The following is a 19,959-nucleotide window of genomic DNA, read 5'->3' on the forward strand; positions in this document are numbered from 1 at the left end:
AAATTCAAGGGCTGCCTGTACTGCAGAGTGAGTTTAACGTCAGCGAGGGCAATTTAGGAAAACTATCTCAAAAAAAAAAAAAAAAAAAAAAGTAAGAAAAGGGTGTTGAGCGGAGATGTAGCTCAGTGATAAAGCACTAGCTTGGCGTGTGCAAGGCCCTGGGTTCAATCCTCAGTAATGCAGAAAAGAACAAGGAAGGAAAGAAGAAAGGGAGGAAAACAGGGATAAATTCATTGTAATAATTGTACTGCAAGCTACAAAGGTGAGTACAAGAACAAGTATGAGCATGTAGGAAAACATGAAGTACATAGAGGGTTTGAAATACTACCAGTAGATTTAGGCATTCACAAAGCACCTTGCACACTACCTGTAGCGGACAAGCAGGGAACACTGGCAGACTGCCACAACACTCAGATTATATTGCAAGTGTTTGTAGCTTCTTTTTTCACTTTGAATCCACTAAATTTTGCAAGAATGCACACTATTAATTCATAAGGGAAAAAAGAAGAAATTAATCCAAACTCAACAAAATGCCTCTTACAAAGATATTTTATATAAATATAAAAGGATTCAAATAACGTATGTTAATACCAATTTATATGTCATGTTTTAGATACATACAAATAAACTGAACAACCAACTACCATACCTAAAAAAGACACAGGAACTGTCCCTGTATTGACAGAAGCCTCAGAGTCCCCAGGCATCCTGATGCACCAGGACTTTCAACAATTTCAGAGATTGGATGTAGGCCATCTCTCCCAGTGAAGGGGGTATGGATCTTTGCCTTTGACCTGAAGATTACTAGGCAATGGGCATTTCAATTTGGCATCTTCTGTTTCTCTACTTCTATTTGGCTTCGCTTATCTTTCATATTTTTGTTTTTAAGATTATAATCTGTTCCTTGGAAATTTGTCCAGAAAGTAATAAGTGTATAATGATATAAAACTTTATTAGTAAGCATAAAGTACAATAAAATATTCAATAATATTTTATCATGTAAAATCCAAATAACTGTTGCCATCAGCTTTACATTGCTGGGATGAACTTCCAAACCAGGCACAGTTTATGGGAAGAATGGGATTTATTTGAACTTATAGATCCAGGGGAAATTCCATAATGGCAGAAGCTGGCTCCCTTTCACAGATCCACACAGAGAAAAAACACAACCACCACCCACCATAAGCAAGCATACCCCAGAAACCCCAGGTAGAGCTCAAGCACTCTGCATCCTAGACTGGAATTTCCAGATCCACCCCAAACACACCTTAGGACTGGACCCCAGGATTCACCCACAGTGACACCTCCTCCAGCTAGGCAGTTGAAAATCTAAAAAGTTTTAATGAAACTCCTGAATCTGGGCTGAAGAGATGGTTTAGTGGTTAAGGTGCTTCCCCACAAAGCCCAAGGGCCTACATCCAATTCGCTAGTACCCACATAAGTCAGATGCCCATAGTGGTGCATGTGTCTGGAATTCATTTGCAGCGGCTGGAGGCCCTGGCATTCCCTATCTATCTGTCTGTCTGTCTGTCTGTCTCTTCCTCTTTCTCTCTCCCTCCCTCCCTCTCTCAAATAAATAAATAATAAAAACTCTTGACTGTATTGGGGGACATCCATTCCAACTGCCACAATAACTAAATACAGAAGTAATAAGTTTAATTTTATTCCATAATAGGTACTCAAAAATTCATGTTCTTTTCTATAGTAAAGTTAGGTAAATGTATTTTGTCAATGTTGAAAACATCTATAAATAAAACTGGCTTTCTATCCCTGCTGTGTGTATGCACAGTTCCAATCCCAAGTCTTACAAAAAAAAACTCTTTCAGAATTCCTATGACTGTCTCTCCCCTCTGCTACTCACCTCACCTTCTTTCCTCGCCTCTCCCTCTCCCCACTTCTAGAACTTTTCTGTACAGTGCACTCTTGCGGCACAGACACCCTTCTTTATTTCCCCCCTAACATGATTTTGAACTTTTGATTTTTATCACTCTGCTCTTGGTTTCTCAGACAATTCTCAGGACAGGTGTTTTTCTTTTTTCTAAGATATTTTATTTATTTGCACACAGAGAAAGTTAAAGAGGAGACATAGAGAAAGAGAATAAGCACACCAGGGCACACAGCCAGTGCAAATGAACATCAGATGCATGTGCCACTTCATGTGCATCTGGCTTTATGTGGGTATTGGGGAATCAAACTTAGTTCCCTAAGCTTTGCAGGTAAGAACCTTAACCACTGAGCAATCTCTCCAACCCAGTAAAGGTGATTTCAGCTGGCTGGTTTTCTCATTGAAGTCTCTGATTCTCCAACAAAGAGTTTCTCCTTAATTTCCTCAAGCTTGGAGATTTCACTAAAACTGTATAGTTGCCATAGGCATAGATGCCACTTTCTATTTTTCTTCCTCCTCCCTTAATTCATTCACCCCTTCCTCTGAAAGTCTAAAACCTAAGTAACTGATTTCACCTTGTCATGTGTTCTTATATTATTTTCTAGAGGGAAAGTCTGTTTCCAACTGGGAAAGGTACATTTAATCTAAATGAAAAGAATGATGGCACCATGACTTTTGTGATTGTTTAAGGACATATTGCTCTCAGCCATGAGTAGCCTCCACTGTGGTTCCTCCTGTCTCCTTCCTTTTCCCTGTCTCTCTAACTCTTCCTATCATGGAAAAACCTGAAATCATGTCCTTTAACCTGCATAGTTGCTTGAAAAAAAACTGGCCCTGGCCAGTAAGTTAAAAGGAGACATAAAGGGAAGAGAAAGGAAGGGAGGAGGATACTTAATAGGTTGATATTGTATATATGTACGTACAATGATTGTAATGCGGAGGTAATATGATGGAGAATGGAATTTCAAAGGGGAAAGTATGAGGGTGGGAAGGGAGGGAATTACCATGGGATATTTTTTTATAATCATGGAAAATGTTAATAAAAATTTAAAAATTAAAAAAAAAATCTGGCCCTGGAAATAGGATTTGCATGTCTCACAGAGGTTACATGTGCCCTGTGCCTGTGGGTGTTGTTTATTCCTTGCTGGGGGTGGTGGGAGAGGTGAGTATGCAGCCTCCCACCTCCAGAGTCTGATGGAAGGGAAGCTGGGTGATGAGCATTTGACCGTGAAGTGACACATCAAAATACCTCAAAATCTCTATACGAAAGTGGATTTTGCCATGTAGCAAAGTCTACTTAATCCAGGCATTTAGATTCTGATTCTTCAAAAGAGCTTTGCAGGTAACAGTCTTGAGCATTATCTGTGCATCTAAAGAGAGTGATCTGGGAACAAACACATGGTTGGAATATGGAGGGAAGTCCTGAAGGAACAGGCATCTGGTCCTAGGAGATTATTTTCTCTTGGATGATGGGGGCATAATGAACTGTCCTGAGAGCCACGAATTGCATCCCACTGGTACCTCATTGCACATAGTTCAGGCCCATCTTTGTGACACATAAACTGTCTTCCATCAGCCTTGACATCAGCCTCAGGTTCACTGTTTTGTAATTATGCATTGTCTACTGCATCTCACCTTGCCCCGCCTCCTGACCGGACTTCTATGCCCCATGGTGAAAGCCATGTGGTTTTCTGAGTACCCCAAATGCCTGGTTTATTCCAGTGAAACAGTGGTACCACTGCTTTGAAAACTATCATCATCTATAACCAACCATGTGTTAAAAGCCAAATCTTGTAAGCTTACCTTTCAGCCTCACAGGGACATGCACACACAAAAATAGTCTGGTTTATGGAAACAAAGCAATCCCTTAAAATGTAACAAGACACACTCCCAAACTAAAAGCATGACTCACCCTACACATGCAGTATTGATATTTCAGATTATATATAATTGAACTAAGGTTTCAGTTTATTTTCGAAATGCAAACATGTGCTTAATTAGAACAAAATGTGCTTCTCTGTAACACTGAATTTTAAGCACCAAGTTCTAAAGTTTATTGATTGATGATTATTGTGGGGAAACACGAGCTCTTATGCATAAATCTTTTGACAGGAGCTGTCTGTCAAAAATAATGATCCTTTTAAAACTCATGAATAAATAATGATGCAAGTCCACTTTACATAAAAATACATACTCATTTATACTCTGTCCACTGAAATGAAATATGGTTATTTAAAATAATGACTCTGTGATGGGAGAGTAATGAAACATTATTAATTTAATACACATGGTATTTTATACTCTCAAATTACATGCAACCACTTTCAATATTAACACATTAGGTCTTTTTTTTTAAAACCTCTAACAAAATGTCTAATCCAGAAAATCCTTTCATGGATGAGATTGTGAATTTTCATTCTGCCCCACTGGGGTCTCATTTTGGTCACAAGCTGGAAAGTAATAACCCAGCTGTCTGTGTGGTGATGTTTTATTGTCCACCCTGACTCTGAGCATCCAGGAGGGCCCGCCTCATCTTTCCCTCATGGGAAAAAAGCATGAACAGTGGAGAGCCAGTGCCAGAACGCCATGTGCCTTTCTTCATCATTTCCCATCTGCAATCCAATTTAGTTCTTGTACTTTTCCTTCCCTCACCCCACCCTCATTTTCTGTCTGCACACTGAAGAAGAGCAGGTGATGACAATTCTCTGGGAGCTTCTGCCTAAACCTCAGGAGTAGAAGGACAAAAAAAATGATGTTCCACTCTTTCTTTTAGAAGACTTATATTCATTCTTTCACCTTGGATGGTCCACAGATTTTACCCCTCTGCTTGCCCTTTCTTTCAACTCACCATCTAATATTAGAAATGATAACAGAGGGAAAATGATCTGCTTAGAAAGTGGAGTAATCAAACTTGGAAAGATGGAAGAAACCATGGTTTCCTTTCGCTCCATCTTCAAGTTCTGCCATGTACCTTAAAGCCACAGCTCTATATCAAAAGCCTGGATTTGGAGATATGAGGAAGGCAGGTGCCAATTTTGTCACTATGTTATAAATGGGGAAACTGAGTCACAGTGGAATAAAATCCATATGCATCTAACATGCATGCAGACTCACTGGAAGGAAACAATGTTCTGTAATGACTGTTCCTCGGTGCAAAACTTTCTGCCATGCCGCAATAGGCTCAGTTGCCTCAACAACATACTGATATGAGGGCAAAAGAGAAAAAAAAATCACTTCATATTTTCAATTAACTCATTTAAGTAGCTGAGCCAGGGGTACTCAGCCCGTTAAAAGACATCCATATTTGGAAGATAAAGCGATGTTCATTTTTAATATTGAAATCAATCTAGATTCTACCATTTTCTGAAACCTTTGTGATAATTTAGGTCCCTTGACATGCTGCAGTAAAAAAATATCTGAGAATCCTGATGTTACCATGGAGATTTTAAAGACAAATAGCAAGTGAAATTAATGCTAAATTCTTAGCTGAAGCCAATCATTCCTTGAGATAATGGAAAGGTCTTACCTTAAATGCCTTGTCAAGTGAATATTTTATGTAGAAGAGTGATTTCAAGCAATTCATAAAACATACATCTGCAACTTCATGTTTAGACACGCTTCTCACATAATTACCAAGTGTAAACTTAGACAGGACACCGACGTGCTAGTCAGGCTAGGCTTGACCAGCCAGCAAGTAATTGTCTTTTTAATCATCTTCCACATGAGGCCTCCGAGCTGAGGATGAAGTTGTTTCCCTTTTCACTTGCTTATTTACATTATGAGTAACTATTTTCCTAGATATTAGCCAATTGCCTGATAAAGTTACCCTTTTCTATATCTTATACACATGAAAATTTCTTTCCCTCTCATATTCTGTTTAGTGTGGGAAAGCAAAGACTGTTATATACATTAACCAGAATTACTGCTCTAACTTGGTATGATTAGATGAAGAGAGAACTTAGTTTAATTGCATTTCTTTATGCAATATGATGTTATAAAATTAATTTAAGTCAACATGTAATAAAATTTGTAATTCTTGTTAAATGCAGTGTTGAAGTGACCTGGATAAAGAGAAAAACATTACAAAGATCAATCACAAAGTTGAAAACCATACTGGAAACATCACATTCACTGTGGGTGACAAGTGGGAGACAGAGCTACCTTGGAAAATGGAAATTCTTTTTAATTTTTTTTACTAACAACTTCTATACGTACAGACAATACACCATGATATTTCCCTCCCCTTCCACACTTTCCCCTTTACAACTGCACTTTCCATTATATCACCCCCCCCTCTATTAGTCTCTCTTTTATTTTGATATCATCATCTTTTTCTCCTATTATGAGAGTACCAAGGCCAATTTCTGTCTGGACAGTTGTATGTAAGGAGTTGTACCCTTCCTTTGGCTCTTACATTCTTTCTACCACCTCTTCCACAATGGACCCTGAGGCTTGAAGGGTATGATAGAGATTTTTCAGTGCTGGACACTCCACTGTCCCTTATTCTCAGTACTATGTTGCCTTTTGGGTCATCTCAGTGGTCATCGCCATCTGAAAAGAGGAGCTTCTCTAACCAGAAGTTAGAGTAGCATCAATATATGAACATGAACATTAAGTGTAGTGCTTTCAGGGCAGTTTGGTGAGAATAATATATACATTTACCCAGGCAAGGGCAGACTTCATACCTCTAAGGCTCATATTCTCCCCTGCCACAGATTTTTGATTATGTTTCCAGTACCAGGCATGTATTCCTTCCCATAGACAGGGCCTCCAGTCCAATTAGAGAGCCATTGGTTACCCCAGAGCAGACATGCCACTTTTGCACTCATTCACTGTTTTCACTGTGGGTGACTTCTGTCTCCCATAGGGCTACAAGAAGTACAGCTTTTTCCAGCTTTCAGTTGGCCGGTCTATGGGGAGAAGGTTTATCGCTCAGCACCAGCTTGATTTCTCAGTGACCTTGCCACCCTGGTATGTGAAGTCTTCAGCAATAGAGCCTTACCATCTGTTTCTCAAGGGATACTAAGGGCCTTGGCAATAGCCTGTAATGTTTTGGCAGCAACAGGGAGCTCCCTGGCCAACAACTAACTGGAAAGTATCCATCTGTGGCACCGAAAATTTTCTACTAAGAACCTATGGCTCATGGATGTGCATTATTCAAAAAGGTAGGTTTTCATCTGTCTTATTCAGAATATCTTGAAGTTTGATTGACCCTCCTCCTCACCCCCCCCCCTTTTTTTTACACTCTTCCCCTGGCCTCACTTAAGCTTTTCTACTCCCTGTAATCTGTTCTTCTATTTACGTATATGCAATACCATCCCATTAAGTCCTTCCCACTCCTCCCTAATTTTTCTAGCTTACTGTCCTCTGCTACTGATTTTTGGTTCCAGCTCAAACACAAGTCTATACATTTGTAGCTAGGATACACATGTGAGAGAGAATATGCAATGTTTGGTTTTTCTGGGACTGGATTACCTCACTTAGTATAATCCTTTCCAGATCTCTCCAGGAAAATGAAAATTATTACTTGAAAGATTTTCTCTTTAAGAATTTTCAGAAGTTGAATATTACCATGGGATATTGTTTACAATCATGAAAGTTGTTCATAAAAAATAAATTAATTAAAAAAAGAATTTTCAGAACTTCTAAATATGAATGTCATTTAGGAATGTTTTCCCTTGTGTAAATAAATTTATTTTTAACTAGTACATCAGAGAGATAAATTATTTCACTTATTTTAGTTTGTGTCCAAATATATATGCTATTAATATTTGGATATTGACACAATAATATTAATGTAAAACTGAATACCTTTCAGGTCAAGACTTAGAAAAACTATTTAACTGACAAGTGGCTGATATGACCTCTACTTTCAGGGCTATATAAAGGACCATGACCTTTGATCATATTCTGGAGTCAATTTACTAATTGTTTCATTTTATCTACTGTTTTTACTGCCACGTTGACCATCGTGCTAGCCTATGAACACTTGAACATTTATTAAGGACATACTTTCTTAGAAACAACCTGGCATTTAGAACATTGACCAACTAGATGACATCAATTTGTGGGAAAATGGAGGACAACAAAAATAGCTCAAATTACTGTTTTTCAAAACCATACTTGGCTCGTATTTGGAGAACATGTGAATTGTGCAGATCAAATCTGACACTCAGCTACTTGTTTCACATACAACAATCAATTATGTACTTAGATATGTCAGTTTGCTAGTATCTATCTTTTTTCATGTAGTCGAAACCTATTTTAAAGTAAAAACACACTTTAAAGATTTTCTTATGAGACAAAAGCTTTACAAAACATATGGTGGGAATAGCTTGAGCTAAGAAACAGAGCTGTGGCGGCCTCCATACCTTGTTTGGCCATTGCTCATGGGACATGTGACTGTCACATCCTGGGTATCATTATCAGAAAACATTAACTTGAGTAAAGGTATTCAGACACAAAATGGCAAAAGAGTAAACAGTGTATTAGTCTGTTTATACAAAGTTCAAAGACAAGAAGTGGAAGAGCAGCTGTCGGGGGAAAGAGAAGTATTAGAAATTGGAAAGAAGGCTTTTGGTTTCTGGAAGTAATATTAATTTAATCTGGATGCTAGTCACATAGTGTTTTTTATTTCTTAATACAATAAAACACATGCTCTTTTCTATATAAATGTTATGTTTATTAAAAAGGAAAAAAGAAGGTAGGAGTAAAAAATTCTAATAATGATTTCTGGTAAAATCCTGCACTCCTGTGAAAATGGTCTTCTTATGACAAGATTTCCATCATAAATCAATCACTGTAAGGGAACTCAATATGTTTATTTCTGGCATTTATAAATGCTATTTGTTTTTCTATTTTCACACTTTTTCTCTAGGCTCACTCTTGGGACTGTCATTATGCATGGCTTCCAATAACCTTCCCATCCTTTTTTCTCCATTTCTTCACATCTGCTGCAGGCTAGATGAAGACCAGATAATCATGCTTATCAAATCCTCAATAAGTTTGATTATCTCTTACTGTCAACTTTTATAGTAAAGCCCAGTGCAGATGTGCCTGACTGCATCCTGCATTCTTAGCATTCCTGGAAATAGAACTGTGGTGGTTTGAATATAAAGTGTCCTCCAGAGTCTGGAGTGGTGGAGGTTATGTAGCCTTTGGAGGTGGAGGAAGAGTGTCACTGGGGCTGGGCCTTGGGGTGTTAGACCCCAGTCCCACTTGTCACACACACTTCACTCCAGCTACTTCCTCTCTGCTGAAATAATGGCATGAGCCAGCCTCCTGCTTCTACCTTGCTTCTCCTGACACAGTAAGCACATCTACTCAAAGCTCTTCAGTTGACATAAACCCTTTTCTCAGGTGAATCCACCTTATCACTATAAGGTGGTCTTTACCTCTTATACTTCTCTTCCCTAAAGTCGTTTATCTGACATTAGTATAATGACACTTTTATTGACTGTTATTCACATATACTTCTTTTTCTACTCTACTTTCAGCCTTCCTGTGTATTAATGCTATTAATATTACTTTTAATTTTCAGTTTGGCAATTTTACTTTCTCAGTTCTAGAACTTAGTCCATATATATCTAATAATTCCTGTCCTATGTCTTTTGCTTTGTGTTTCAGTCTGGAAGACTGTTTCTGTGCATCTTTCACTGATTTCTTCCTGAGGAGTGACTTTTGTACTATTTTTACTATTAGGTGTGTTTGTTAATTCCTTTTTATTTTGTCTAATTGTAAGCCTATTTTTGTTTTGAATCATTAAAGATTTCATTATGTTTTACATGAATTTCGAAGAATAAACAGCTATTATTTCTTAATTGGAATGTCTCTGGAAAATTCCCTGAGTGTGATGGGCCTCTAATAATCCCTATGTCAATAGCTTATATATTCATTCAAAAACACCACTAAGTACCACACTCTTTACTCCCACTAAAATCAGAAGAGTTACCTCATGGATAAACAACTCAAAAATACTGATTTCACTTCGATTAAGCATGAATTTTCTGACAAATATTATTGTAGTGATTCTTTGTTACTTTCAAACTGCCATAAAATAAATTTTAAAATATTTTTTGGAGCTTTGCTAGTGGTCCTTTCAGTCGTGTTGGTTGGAGTCCTCTATTCTACTATTATCAGATATAGACATGAAATTTGTACACACACTTCCCTTATCAAAAAACAGAGATATTGCTAGTTGATATTTTAAGATATGTTACTGATTTTCTGTAAAATAGGTGTATGATTAACTTTAACAAGGGAGAATTCCATTTGCTTGGTGTGTGTAGTAGACAGTCTCCAGACACTGAGATGAACTTGCAGACCAGGTGCAGTTATGGAGGAAGGGATATTCATTTGAATCTCACAGATCTAAGGGAAGTTCCATAATGACAGAAGAAGCTGGCCTGCCTTCACAAATCCAAGCAGAGAGAGAGAAGATTCACAAGCCCAAACCCAAAAGCCACACCACACAGCACACTTAGGATTTCTAGGCACAGTTCAAGACTTTGTGTATCTTTAGATTAGAATTCCAAATCCACCTCCACACCTTAGGGCTAAAAGCTAGGACCCTCCCTGTGACACATCCTCCAGCCAGGTGGCTGCAGATCTGAATTACAAACTTTAATAAAATCCTGAATATATTGGAGGGGGGCATCCATTCAAACTAGCACAGTGTGGTAGTTTGTGTGTATTAAAACTGAGTTCAGCTTCAGTCCCTACCAGACAGACTCCTGATACAGGAGGCATGTCACTGGGGGTGGAGCTGATATCCAACCTGAAGATAAGACCTGGGTTCTGGTGGGGTCCCTGCTGTTTGCTGCTGGTTTGTGTTTATTATCACCATGGTTTCTCCCTGCTTGGATGTGGGGAAGCAGCCTCCTTCACCACTAATGCAGCTTCCCCCAGGTCTGTAATCTTGAAGTAAACCCCTTCCTCCTATAAACTTTTTCTGGTTTGCATGTTTGGATGTTCATCCAAGAACAAGGATCTGACTACTATACTTGCCTTTTTTGCTAGTGACTTCATTCAAGCTCTACTTATAGCATTGTGTGCCATATGTGTCTGAGTGCCCTTCAGAAGGTTTCAGGACTTTATCATGTCAGTTACACTTAAACATTTTAACCTCACTACTCCTTGTCATTTTAGTTTATAATATACAGATGTCATGTAGACTATGACCACTAGCTAAATTATACATAATTCATCAAATTTAATTTTCCTAGCATACTTCTAAACTTTACTTGTCAGATAAGAAGTAATGTGAAATTCTATGAAATCAAATATAAGGAACAGTATTTAAAGCTGTATTTTCAAAAAATATTATCAAGGAGATAGAAATGTGTATTTCTCATGAGTTCAGTTTCTTACTGTCATGGTAAATATAAGAAAAATTCTATTTGCCACTTTCTGATATGGAAGTTCAAGTGCCCCATGTGATACATGAGAGGTAACAATGGAAAATGGTGTGAGCTCAAATAATGGAATCCATCCACATGGGCAGGAAACATTAATTTTAAGTTTACATTATTTAGAAGTTCTCTATACATATACTTAATAGAAGCCTGACATGTAGCATGATATCTTAACCTTGTTTGAAGCTTTCCACAGATAATATTCTCCCTCAAAACCTATACTCAGAATGGACAGCTCCTTCTACCTCAGGATAAGTGGCCCAAACCCAGTCTAATGTTCACTTATAAAATGGCAATTTGAGGAATATGAAAACATCTAATGTTAGCTAATAGTATAATTTTAGTATTTTTAAATGGGAATTTAATATATTGAAGCATAATTAATAAATGTTGCATGTTATTTTAGTCATGCATCAATATATATTCTGACCTAATAAAATAATCAAGAAAAATAAATTAAGTCAAAGGCAATGTATCTTCAGAATATTATCACAATGGTACACAAAATAAGTCTTTGTTAAAATTCAGATAGCCTTTTAAACTTTTAATATGTGAGTATAATTTCTTCATAGAAAAAATAATACTCTCAGTGACATTTTGACTACTTTACAAGATGGTTTTGAAAATAAGAGAAAAACAGCAGGTGAAAGATCTCTGAACATTGAAATGCTATGTATAACAACTAGTATTTTATAATAATAGTGAACAAAGACATGAGAGATTTCTTTAATAGAACATTTCACTCACAGTAGATTGTTAACAGCAGTTTCTGTGGGATTGTTTGGCTTTTATATTATTTCCTTAATATTATCTGTTTCTAGAGCTATCCCTCTTTATTCTAAAGCAAAATTATATACACAAAATTTATGTTGTCTGCATTCACTCCTTTCGAAAATAATCAATTCTCTGCATACTATCTTAGCACATACTGAGTGATCAAAATAAAAGCAAAAGGGCACTCTCAATTTCTTTCTATTTCTTGTTTATCTAACAGATTTTAAGTTGAATGATAGAAATTGAATCATGATTTTGTCTTAGAAATACAATAAAACAATGCTATATTTCTTTGACATTTTATATCATTAAATCTTTAATATTTTGACATAGAAAACAATTTTATATAAATCTTTATATCATATATTACTTTTAAATAAGAAAGTAATTTTTAATAGGAAGATGTGATAGTAGGACACAACATTCGTGGGATGTGGCATATTTAAACCAATTCTTTTGGCAAGGAGACATGGAACAGTTCTTGCTTTTTATTTTTGAAATGAGTTTTGAAAAATGTTGCTCATAGTACTTTCAGATTATCATTTTTTGTTAAATTTAATTGATTTATTTGCCAGCAGAGAGAGATAGAAGATAGACAGAGAGAATTGGCATGCCAGAGCCTCTAGCCACTGCAAATGAGCTCCAGATGCATGTGCCACCTTGTGCATCTGGCTTATGTATGTACTGGGGAATTGAACCTGGATCCTTAGACTTTCCAGGCAAGTTCCTTAACCACTAAGCAATCCCTTCAGCCCTCCTTTTTTAAAATATGTACCACAGGCTGGCCTCAAACTCCTGATCCTCTTCAGCAACTTCCTACCGCTGATTACAATGCTGATTGTAATTTCTTTCTAAAATAGTTGTACACCATCACAACTGGCATTTTCTTGCAACTAAAGGTGTGTGATTTCCTTAATTTTATTCATTACAGTAGCCAAAGTTAATATCTGATATTATTTAGTTTAATTATTTCTTTTAGATTAAATTTCTTCCAAATAATTCACATACACACACACACACCAACAGATGGACTTTAGACAACTAAAATTTCTACTTCTTTTCTGAAGTGATTTTTTTTTTTATTATGGACCAAAATCATTCAGTATCTACAGTATTGGCAAAAAATTTATCCAACATATTTAGTTCAGACATGCCCAATATTTGCAACCACAGAATTCATAGCTGTCAATTTAAATTCTTGTCTAGATTTTCAAGTAGAAATGTCAATTTGTTTCAGTTTATGAAGAAAACAAAATGGTTGAAATTAACTCGAAGGAGCACTTATTTGGAGCAGCTTGTGTCTGACTCTATGTGTGTCTGACGCTTAGTATGAACAGGTATGCTGGTACATTTCATGTAAGCCTCCAATAACCACTAATAACTATTAATGTAAAGGAGAGCAAATTCTTCTCACATTTAAAAATTTTACCCTTCTGTGAAGAAAGGTACCTTATCAACATTAAGAAGCACATATGTAATGGCAAAAGGTGGGACAGTGTACTGGATCCTATTTTGTTTTCTCCATATTCTGTGTTTGGAGCATTCAATGACTCTCCAAGCATCTATTTCCTCATCTTTTAAAAAAAATTGCTCATTTTTATTTATTTATTTGAGAGCAACAGACAGAGAGAGAAAGAGGCAGATAGAGAGAGAGAGAATGGGTGTGCCAGGGCCTTCATCTACTGCAAACAAACTCCAGATGTGTGCCTCCCCTTGTGCATCTGGCTAAAATGGGTCCTGAGGAATTGAGCCTTGAACCAGGGTCCTTAGGTTTCACAGGCAAGCACTTAACCACTAAGCCATCTCTCCAGCCCTATTTCCTCATCTTTAAACTAAGAAGATTATGTCTGTTAGACATTAAGGTCACTTAATTACTTCTTAGTAGAAAAATAAACAAACTATTAGAGATGTGGAAAGCACATCTAACTATTGTTTTAATTAGTTGTAAAAAGTTTGAGTACTCTCTCTTTGGTGGCTTTGTAAACCAGTAATCTAACAGGATTTTGATGGCAAACAACAAAGAAAAAGGTGGCTGAAAGCCAAGTGGCTTTGGCGTCAAATATGTCCTTAGGAAATACCTTTGACTTTATTAGGAAAAACTGAGTAAGCTGAAAAGGAACATCATAATTAAGAATTTAAAACACTGACTGTACTGGAGAGATGTTTCAATAGTTTAAGTCACTTGCTTGCAAAGCCTGATGGCCTGGGTTTGATTCCCCAGTACCCATATGAAGCCAAATGAACAAAGTGGTACATGTGTCTGGAGTTCTTTTGCAGTGGCTGAAGGCTTTAGTGTACCCATACTCATTCTTTCTCTAAGTTTGGCTCTCCCTCTCTCAAATAAATTAAAAAAAAAATGTTTTTAAGGATTTTGGAGGTAGAGAGATGGTTTAGGGGTTGAGGCACTTGCCTAAGAATCCAGAGGACCCATGTTTGACTCTCCACATCCCAAGAAAGCCAGATGCAAAAAGGCGAGGCAAGCTCAAGGTTGCACATGCCCAGTAGGTGGTGCAAACCTCCAAATTTAAGTGCAATGGATGAGGCTCTGGTGCACCAATTCTCTCTCATGAGCACTCTCTAAAACATAATTCAAAAAAAAAAAAAAATTTAACATTGAGCTTTGGAACAAATTCAAAAAATTTAAGAATCAGAGACAAAAACAGTCCTTGGAAATATTCTCCAGAACCATTAGAATTACTTAAACTATGATATCAAAATATAGTGCCATTGCTGGGAGTGGTGGCGCACGCCTTTAATCCCAGCACTCGGGAGATAGGTAGGAGGATCACTGAGAGTTCATTTCGAGGCTACCCTGAGACTACATAGTGAATTCCAGGTCAGCCTGGACCACTATGAGACCCTATCTTGAAAAACCGAAATAAATAAATAAATAATGCCATGGATTTTAACTCTAATGTAACATTAAATAATATTTAATTGCCATTATAAGGGATTTTATTTTTTATTTAACAACTTGTTTTACATCTTTTATTCACTTCACAATAAAACTTATCTACTGATATATATTGTCACCATTCCTGACTTCCCACATCTCAACCCACTACCAGTGGAATTTGCCCCTTCAGTGACATTACTACTTGCAATGTCACCAATGACCTATTTGCTGCCATTTGATTGCCACATTTTGTGTTCATAACCATAACAACTGCATGTTTGCCAAAGGGGCTCATAAATAATACATATGCATGTGTAAATATTTGTGCATAGATAGATAGATTAGATAGACAGATAGATATAGATTAGATTAGATTATAGATATAGATATAGATATAGATATAGATATAGATATAGATATAGATATAGATATAGATATAGATATAGATAGATAGATATACATACATGCCTTTCTGTCATGATTGGCCATCAGTGTCTCAATCATCCCTCACTGTAGTTGCTCCAATCATTATATAACTAGTTGGTCTACCATAGTTTGGCTCCCACTATTCCAGTTACTGTAATGTTTCTAGAATGCAAACATAATTATATCATTTCTGTTCCATTACTCCTTAAATAATGTCCAAATTCTGTAATACTGAACAAGTCCTTGAAGGAAATGCCTTGCTTCCTGACCTCATCCCCCACTCTCTTCTTCCTTTTTTAAACTCTTCATACTGAACACCTTTTACTTCTTTCCACTCCTGCTCCATCATGCCCTATCCCTTTGACAGAATGATTTCTCTTCTAGAATGACCATTTCATCTTATCCCCTCTCAAGTTTGACTAACTCTTGTAGAGGCCTTATGGACCAAGTAAGCAGTTCTTCTTTAGTGAAGGCTTCCCTGATGATACTCCTACCAACACTGGAAAAGGTGATCTGTTAGTGTTTGTACATATTTTATTACTGTTCCCTATCAGAGACTTCATTTAGTCTTTCCATGATACATAATCTCTATAAGGACAGGGGTATTACATCTATTTTAACTGGTATCCCATACCCAGCAGGATCCCTAAACATGGCAGTGTTAGTAACTATTTATGCCTTTGTTTTACACTGTTTTATCTAATTAAACTTGTTTTATTTGTTACTTTTTATCTCAAATAAACCGTGCTTTTGCATAAAATATATAGAAGTTTCATTACTCACCAGGGTTTATTGACTGCAAGACATAAATATGACAGGAATCTGTTAATAGACAAGAGCATTTAGTCTGGGCAAGGACTAAGGGGGTCATGCACAACTTGTGTAAACTGTGAGTTTACATAATAATGTTGCTGCTGATGAAAATGCCAAGAATGGTCAGAGAAAAAAAATCAATTTAACCAAAGCACTATAGCTACAATATAGGTTATTATTTTAAACCTAGCAATCAGTGGCACTTATAAATATGATTTTCAGTATGTGGTAAACAGAACATGAGGCTCATTAGCCTAATCAAATCATTAAAATTCAGAGGCATTTGAAAATCCAGTTTGTAGATTCCTTAAGCATATTCAACTGCTTCCTCTCTCTGCTGCTAATTTAATGGCCAGAAGCTAAGATCGGTATGAAAAATGAAAGAAAATGGAATTTAGAACTTCTAGCTTTGCTCTGGGCAATTCTATTGTTTGTGAAAGATTAGTGTGAGGCAGGCGGGAACAAGACAATCAATAAATTTGTTTGGATGACTCTCTAGAACTCAATTCTGTTCTTCCCATCCTCTATCCCATGCAGACACATTTGCCTATAAACATCACCAAATATACCAACATCAATTGAGAGTTTCCTGCCACATTCTAATAGCACCAGGCTGGGGGCTGCACCTTAAATACATGGGCTTTGCACGGGCAACTCTACATCCACACTACAGAAAACTTTATCTTATAATTAATCACTAGCCAGTTGTGCTACTTGTAATGGGGATAGTAAAAGTAACTTATATTGGCACATTTGCTTATGAAAAACAAAAACTTTTGCCTTAACGTATACATGGAAATCTTGAGTTTCACCTGAGACTCATAAGTTTAAAATTAGGACTGACTCCTTCAATTCTCCTTCGTGTCTAATGATGATTCATAGGTGCATCAATGAAACTCAATACAGCAAAGCACTGCAGGATTAGCTCAAAGTGCTGGTGTGTTCTTTCCTCAGAAACAAGTACTAAAATCTCCACATACTTCATCTTAGAGGAGATACATATAGTATATATGCTCCTCGCCTCCCAGAGTATTCTCATCTTGTAGCTGCAAAATCCCAAGTTGAATATTGAAAACAAATGTAGCTCAAAAAGTGGTTGAGAACTTGGCACCCAGCCTCTCATTTCTCATAATTATGCTGAGATAAAGCTTTGGGTTCAGAACTTCCTAAATAATTAACCAGTTAAGTTTTGTTTTAAAGTACCAATAAAATGAATATGTAACAATATATCATTATTCATAGATTTCTAGTATTGATTCTTTTTTTTTCTTGAAGTTTTTATTTATTTACTTATTTGAGAGCGACAGACAGAGAGAAAGAGGTAGAGAGAGAGACAGAGAGAGAGAGACAGAGAGACAGAGAGACAGAGAGACAGAGAGAGGGAGAGAATGGTGCACCAGGGCTTCCAGCCACTGCAAACAAACTCCAGACGCGTGCGCCCCCTTGTGCACCTGGCTAACGTGGGTCCTGGGGAATCGAGCCTTGACTGGGGTGCTTCGGCCTCACAGGCGAGCGCTTAACCGCTAAGCCATCTCTCCAGCCCTAGTATTGATTCTTACTTGGAACATGTCTGGGTTCTGCCCACCTGTATGTTCATGCTAATTAGAGGTTGAATGTTGGAAAACTTCTGTTTATGCTATTGCCTTTAAGTGAAAATAAGATACCCTGCAAGGGGTCTCATGTATCTGGGATATTATTGTTTGGGAAGGGGGATTTTTTTCATCACTGCCCCATTTGGGGACATTTTATCTCCTTTCTTAGTCTAAAGCATCTTCATGTAACATTCTCTGAGTCTTTGTGATCTTCCTAGGATCCTTTATTATATTTACAACTGAGTATATTAAAGACAAAAAATTAGAATTGATGTTTAACAGAAACTCTGAGAAATATATTTTGATTTTGTTTTCTTACATATGAGTCATCTAACTCCAATTTATTGTGGATAAAAAAATATATTTGGGGTGGAAAAGTCATCTCTTATGGTCCCAATGCTAAACCATGCCATTTTTCTTTTGTTATAACTCATTTTTTAATATTTTATTTTTATTTATTTATTTGAGAGAGAGAAAGAGAAGCAGAGAGAGAGAGAAAAAAAATGGGAGAATGGACATGTCAGGCTCCTAGACACTGCAAACAAAGTCCAGCTGCATGAGACACTTTGTACAGCTGGTTACTTGGGTACTAGAGAGTCAAACCTGGGTCCTTAGGCTTTGCAGGCAAGTGCCTTAACCACTTAGTCATCTCTCCAGCCTCTAGAACTCATTTTAAGCAATATTTAGAAGTGAAAGAACACTAAAATGATTCCAGAACATCTGATGTTTAAAGCAGTATTTCAGTTGAAAAACAGCATCAAATATTCATCCAAGTAATTCATAGCTATTCATATTATTGATTAACAAAGTTCAGATCATTTAGATATGTATTTATAATATACTTTATTTTTTATTTAGTTATGAGAGAGGGAAAAGGGCATGCCAGGTCCTCAAGCCACTGCAAATGAACTCCAGATGCATGCACCACCATGTGCATCTGGCTTACATGGGATCTAAGAAATCAGCTGGGCTTAAGGCTTCACCACTAAGCCTTAACCACTAAGCCATCTCCTCAGCCCTAGATAAGTATTTTTAAATGCTCTTTGTTACAGGGAATCATAGGGCATCTCATTAAGATAGGATAGGGGGCTGGGGAATGGGGTCAGAAGGAAGATTTCTTATAGAAATTTGATATTTCTGATATTTAAGTCCTGTGTATATTATGCACCTAAAAGAATTATAAAATTGTGTTTCAAATGGTATATATTTTTCCTTAATACAAATTGTTATGTATTTAATGACTCAAAACCACTCACTGAGGGAGTAAGTCACTATCAGAGAAAAAGTGTTGGAATCCAGATACATTTTTTATAAGCTTAGAAGCAAAAAACCATAGAAGTAATTTCTGTATCATCAAAAGTAAAGATGCTTGCCTCAGATTACACTGTACAGTTTGACTGAGAGATGAAAAGTACCCTATGACCTGAACTCAGACTCTCAGGAAGTTGTGGGGATTGCTATGTACAATCCATGGGCAAAAGATAAAAGGATTGAGGTACTCCTCCAAGACATGTTCCAGAGGATCTCAACTGTGCTCCTATGACCTGCTGCTCTCTGGCCTGCTGCTCTCCCCCACATGTTCTGCATTATCACTCCAGAGCCTTGAAGCCATAAAGGATAGTAACATAGGCAGGAAATGGTTTTAAACAGATAAGCAAAAGTGGCTTAGCAAAAGAAAATCAAATGCCCTGTCCATTATGTTTGCCTAGGCAAGGAAATGAAAACAGAAACTGGCTTTTCCAAACCATAAGATTTCCATATGTTGGCTGAAAATTCTTTGCATGTCTTACAGGCTATGATAGACATGTGTGACTCCCTGGACCTGATAATTACTATTTGCAAGCTTGTATGGGGTATATATGTGTACTTTATGACTGGACTTAAGACTTTTGGACAGAAAGTCCAGTGACAGAGGGTTTAGAGTATTCACTTGGGATCAAATCCTTTCTCCACTGTTTATGAGGTGTATGCCTTGGGGCAAGGTAGGTATCTTCTTGAACCATCATTTTCTCCTCTATAGAATGAGATAGTAATGGTATGGATCCATGAGAGTAGTTTTAATAATTAAATAAGTCAATATTTCTAAGTCACTAAGAACTGAGACGTGATAAGTCCTAGATCATATTTGTACTTGTTAAAAAAAAAATACTACATGTAATC

Source organism: Jaculus jaculus, chromosome 4 (assembly GCF_020740685.1).
Source record: "Jaculus jaculus isolate mJacJac1 chromosome 4, mJacJac1.mat.Y.cur, whole genome shotgun sequence".
In the NCBI taxonomy this organism is placed as follows: domain Eukaryota; kingdom Metazoa; phylum Chordata; class Mammalia; order Rodentia; family Dipodidae; genus Jaculus; species Jaculus jaculus.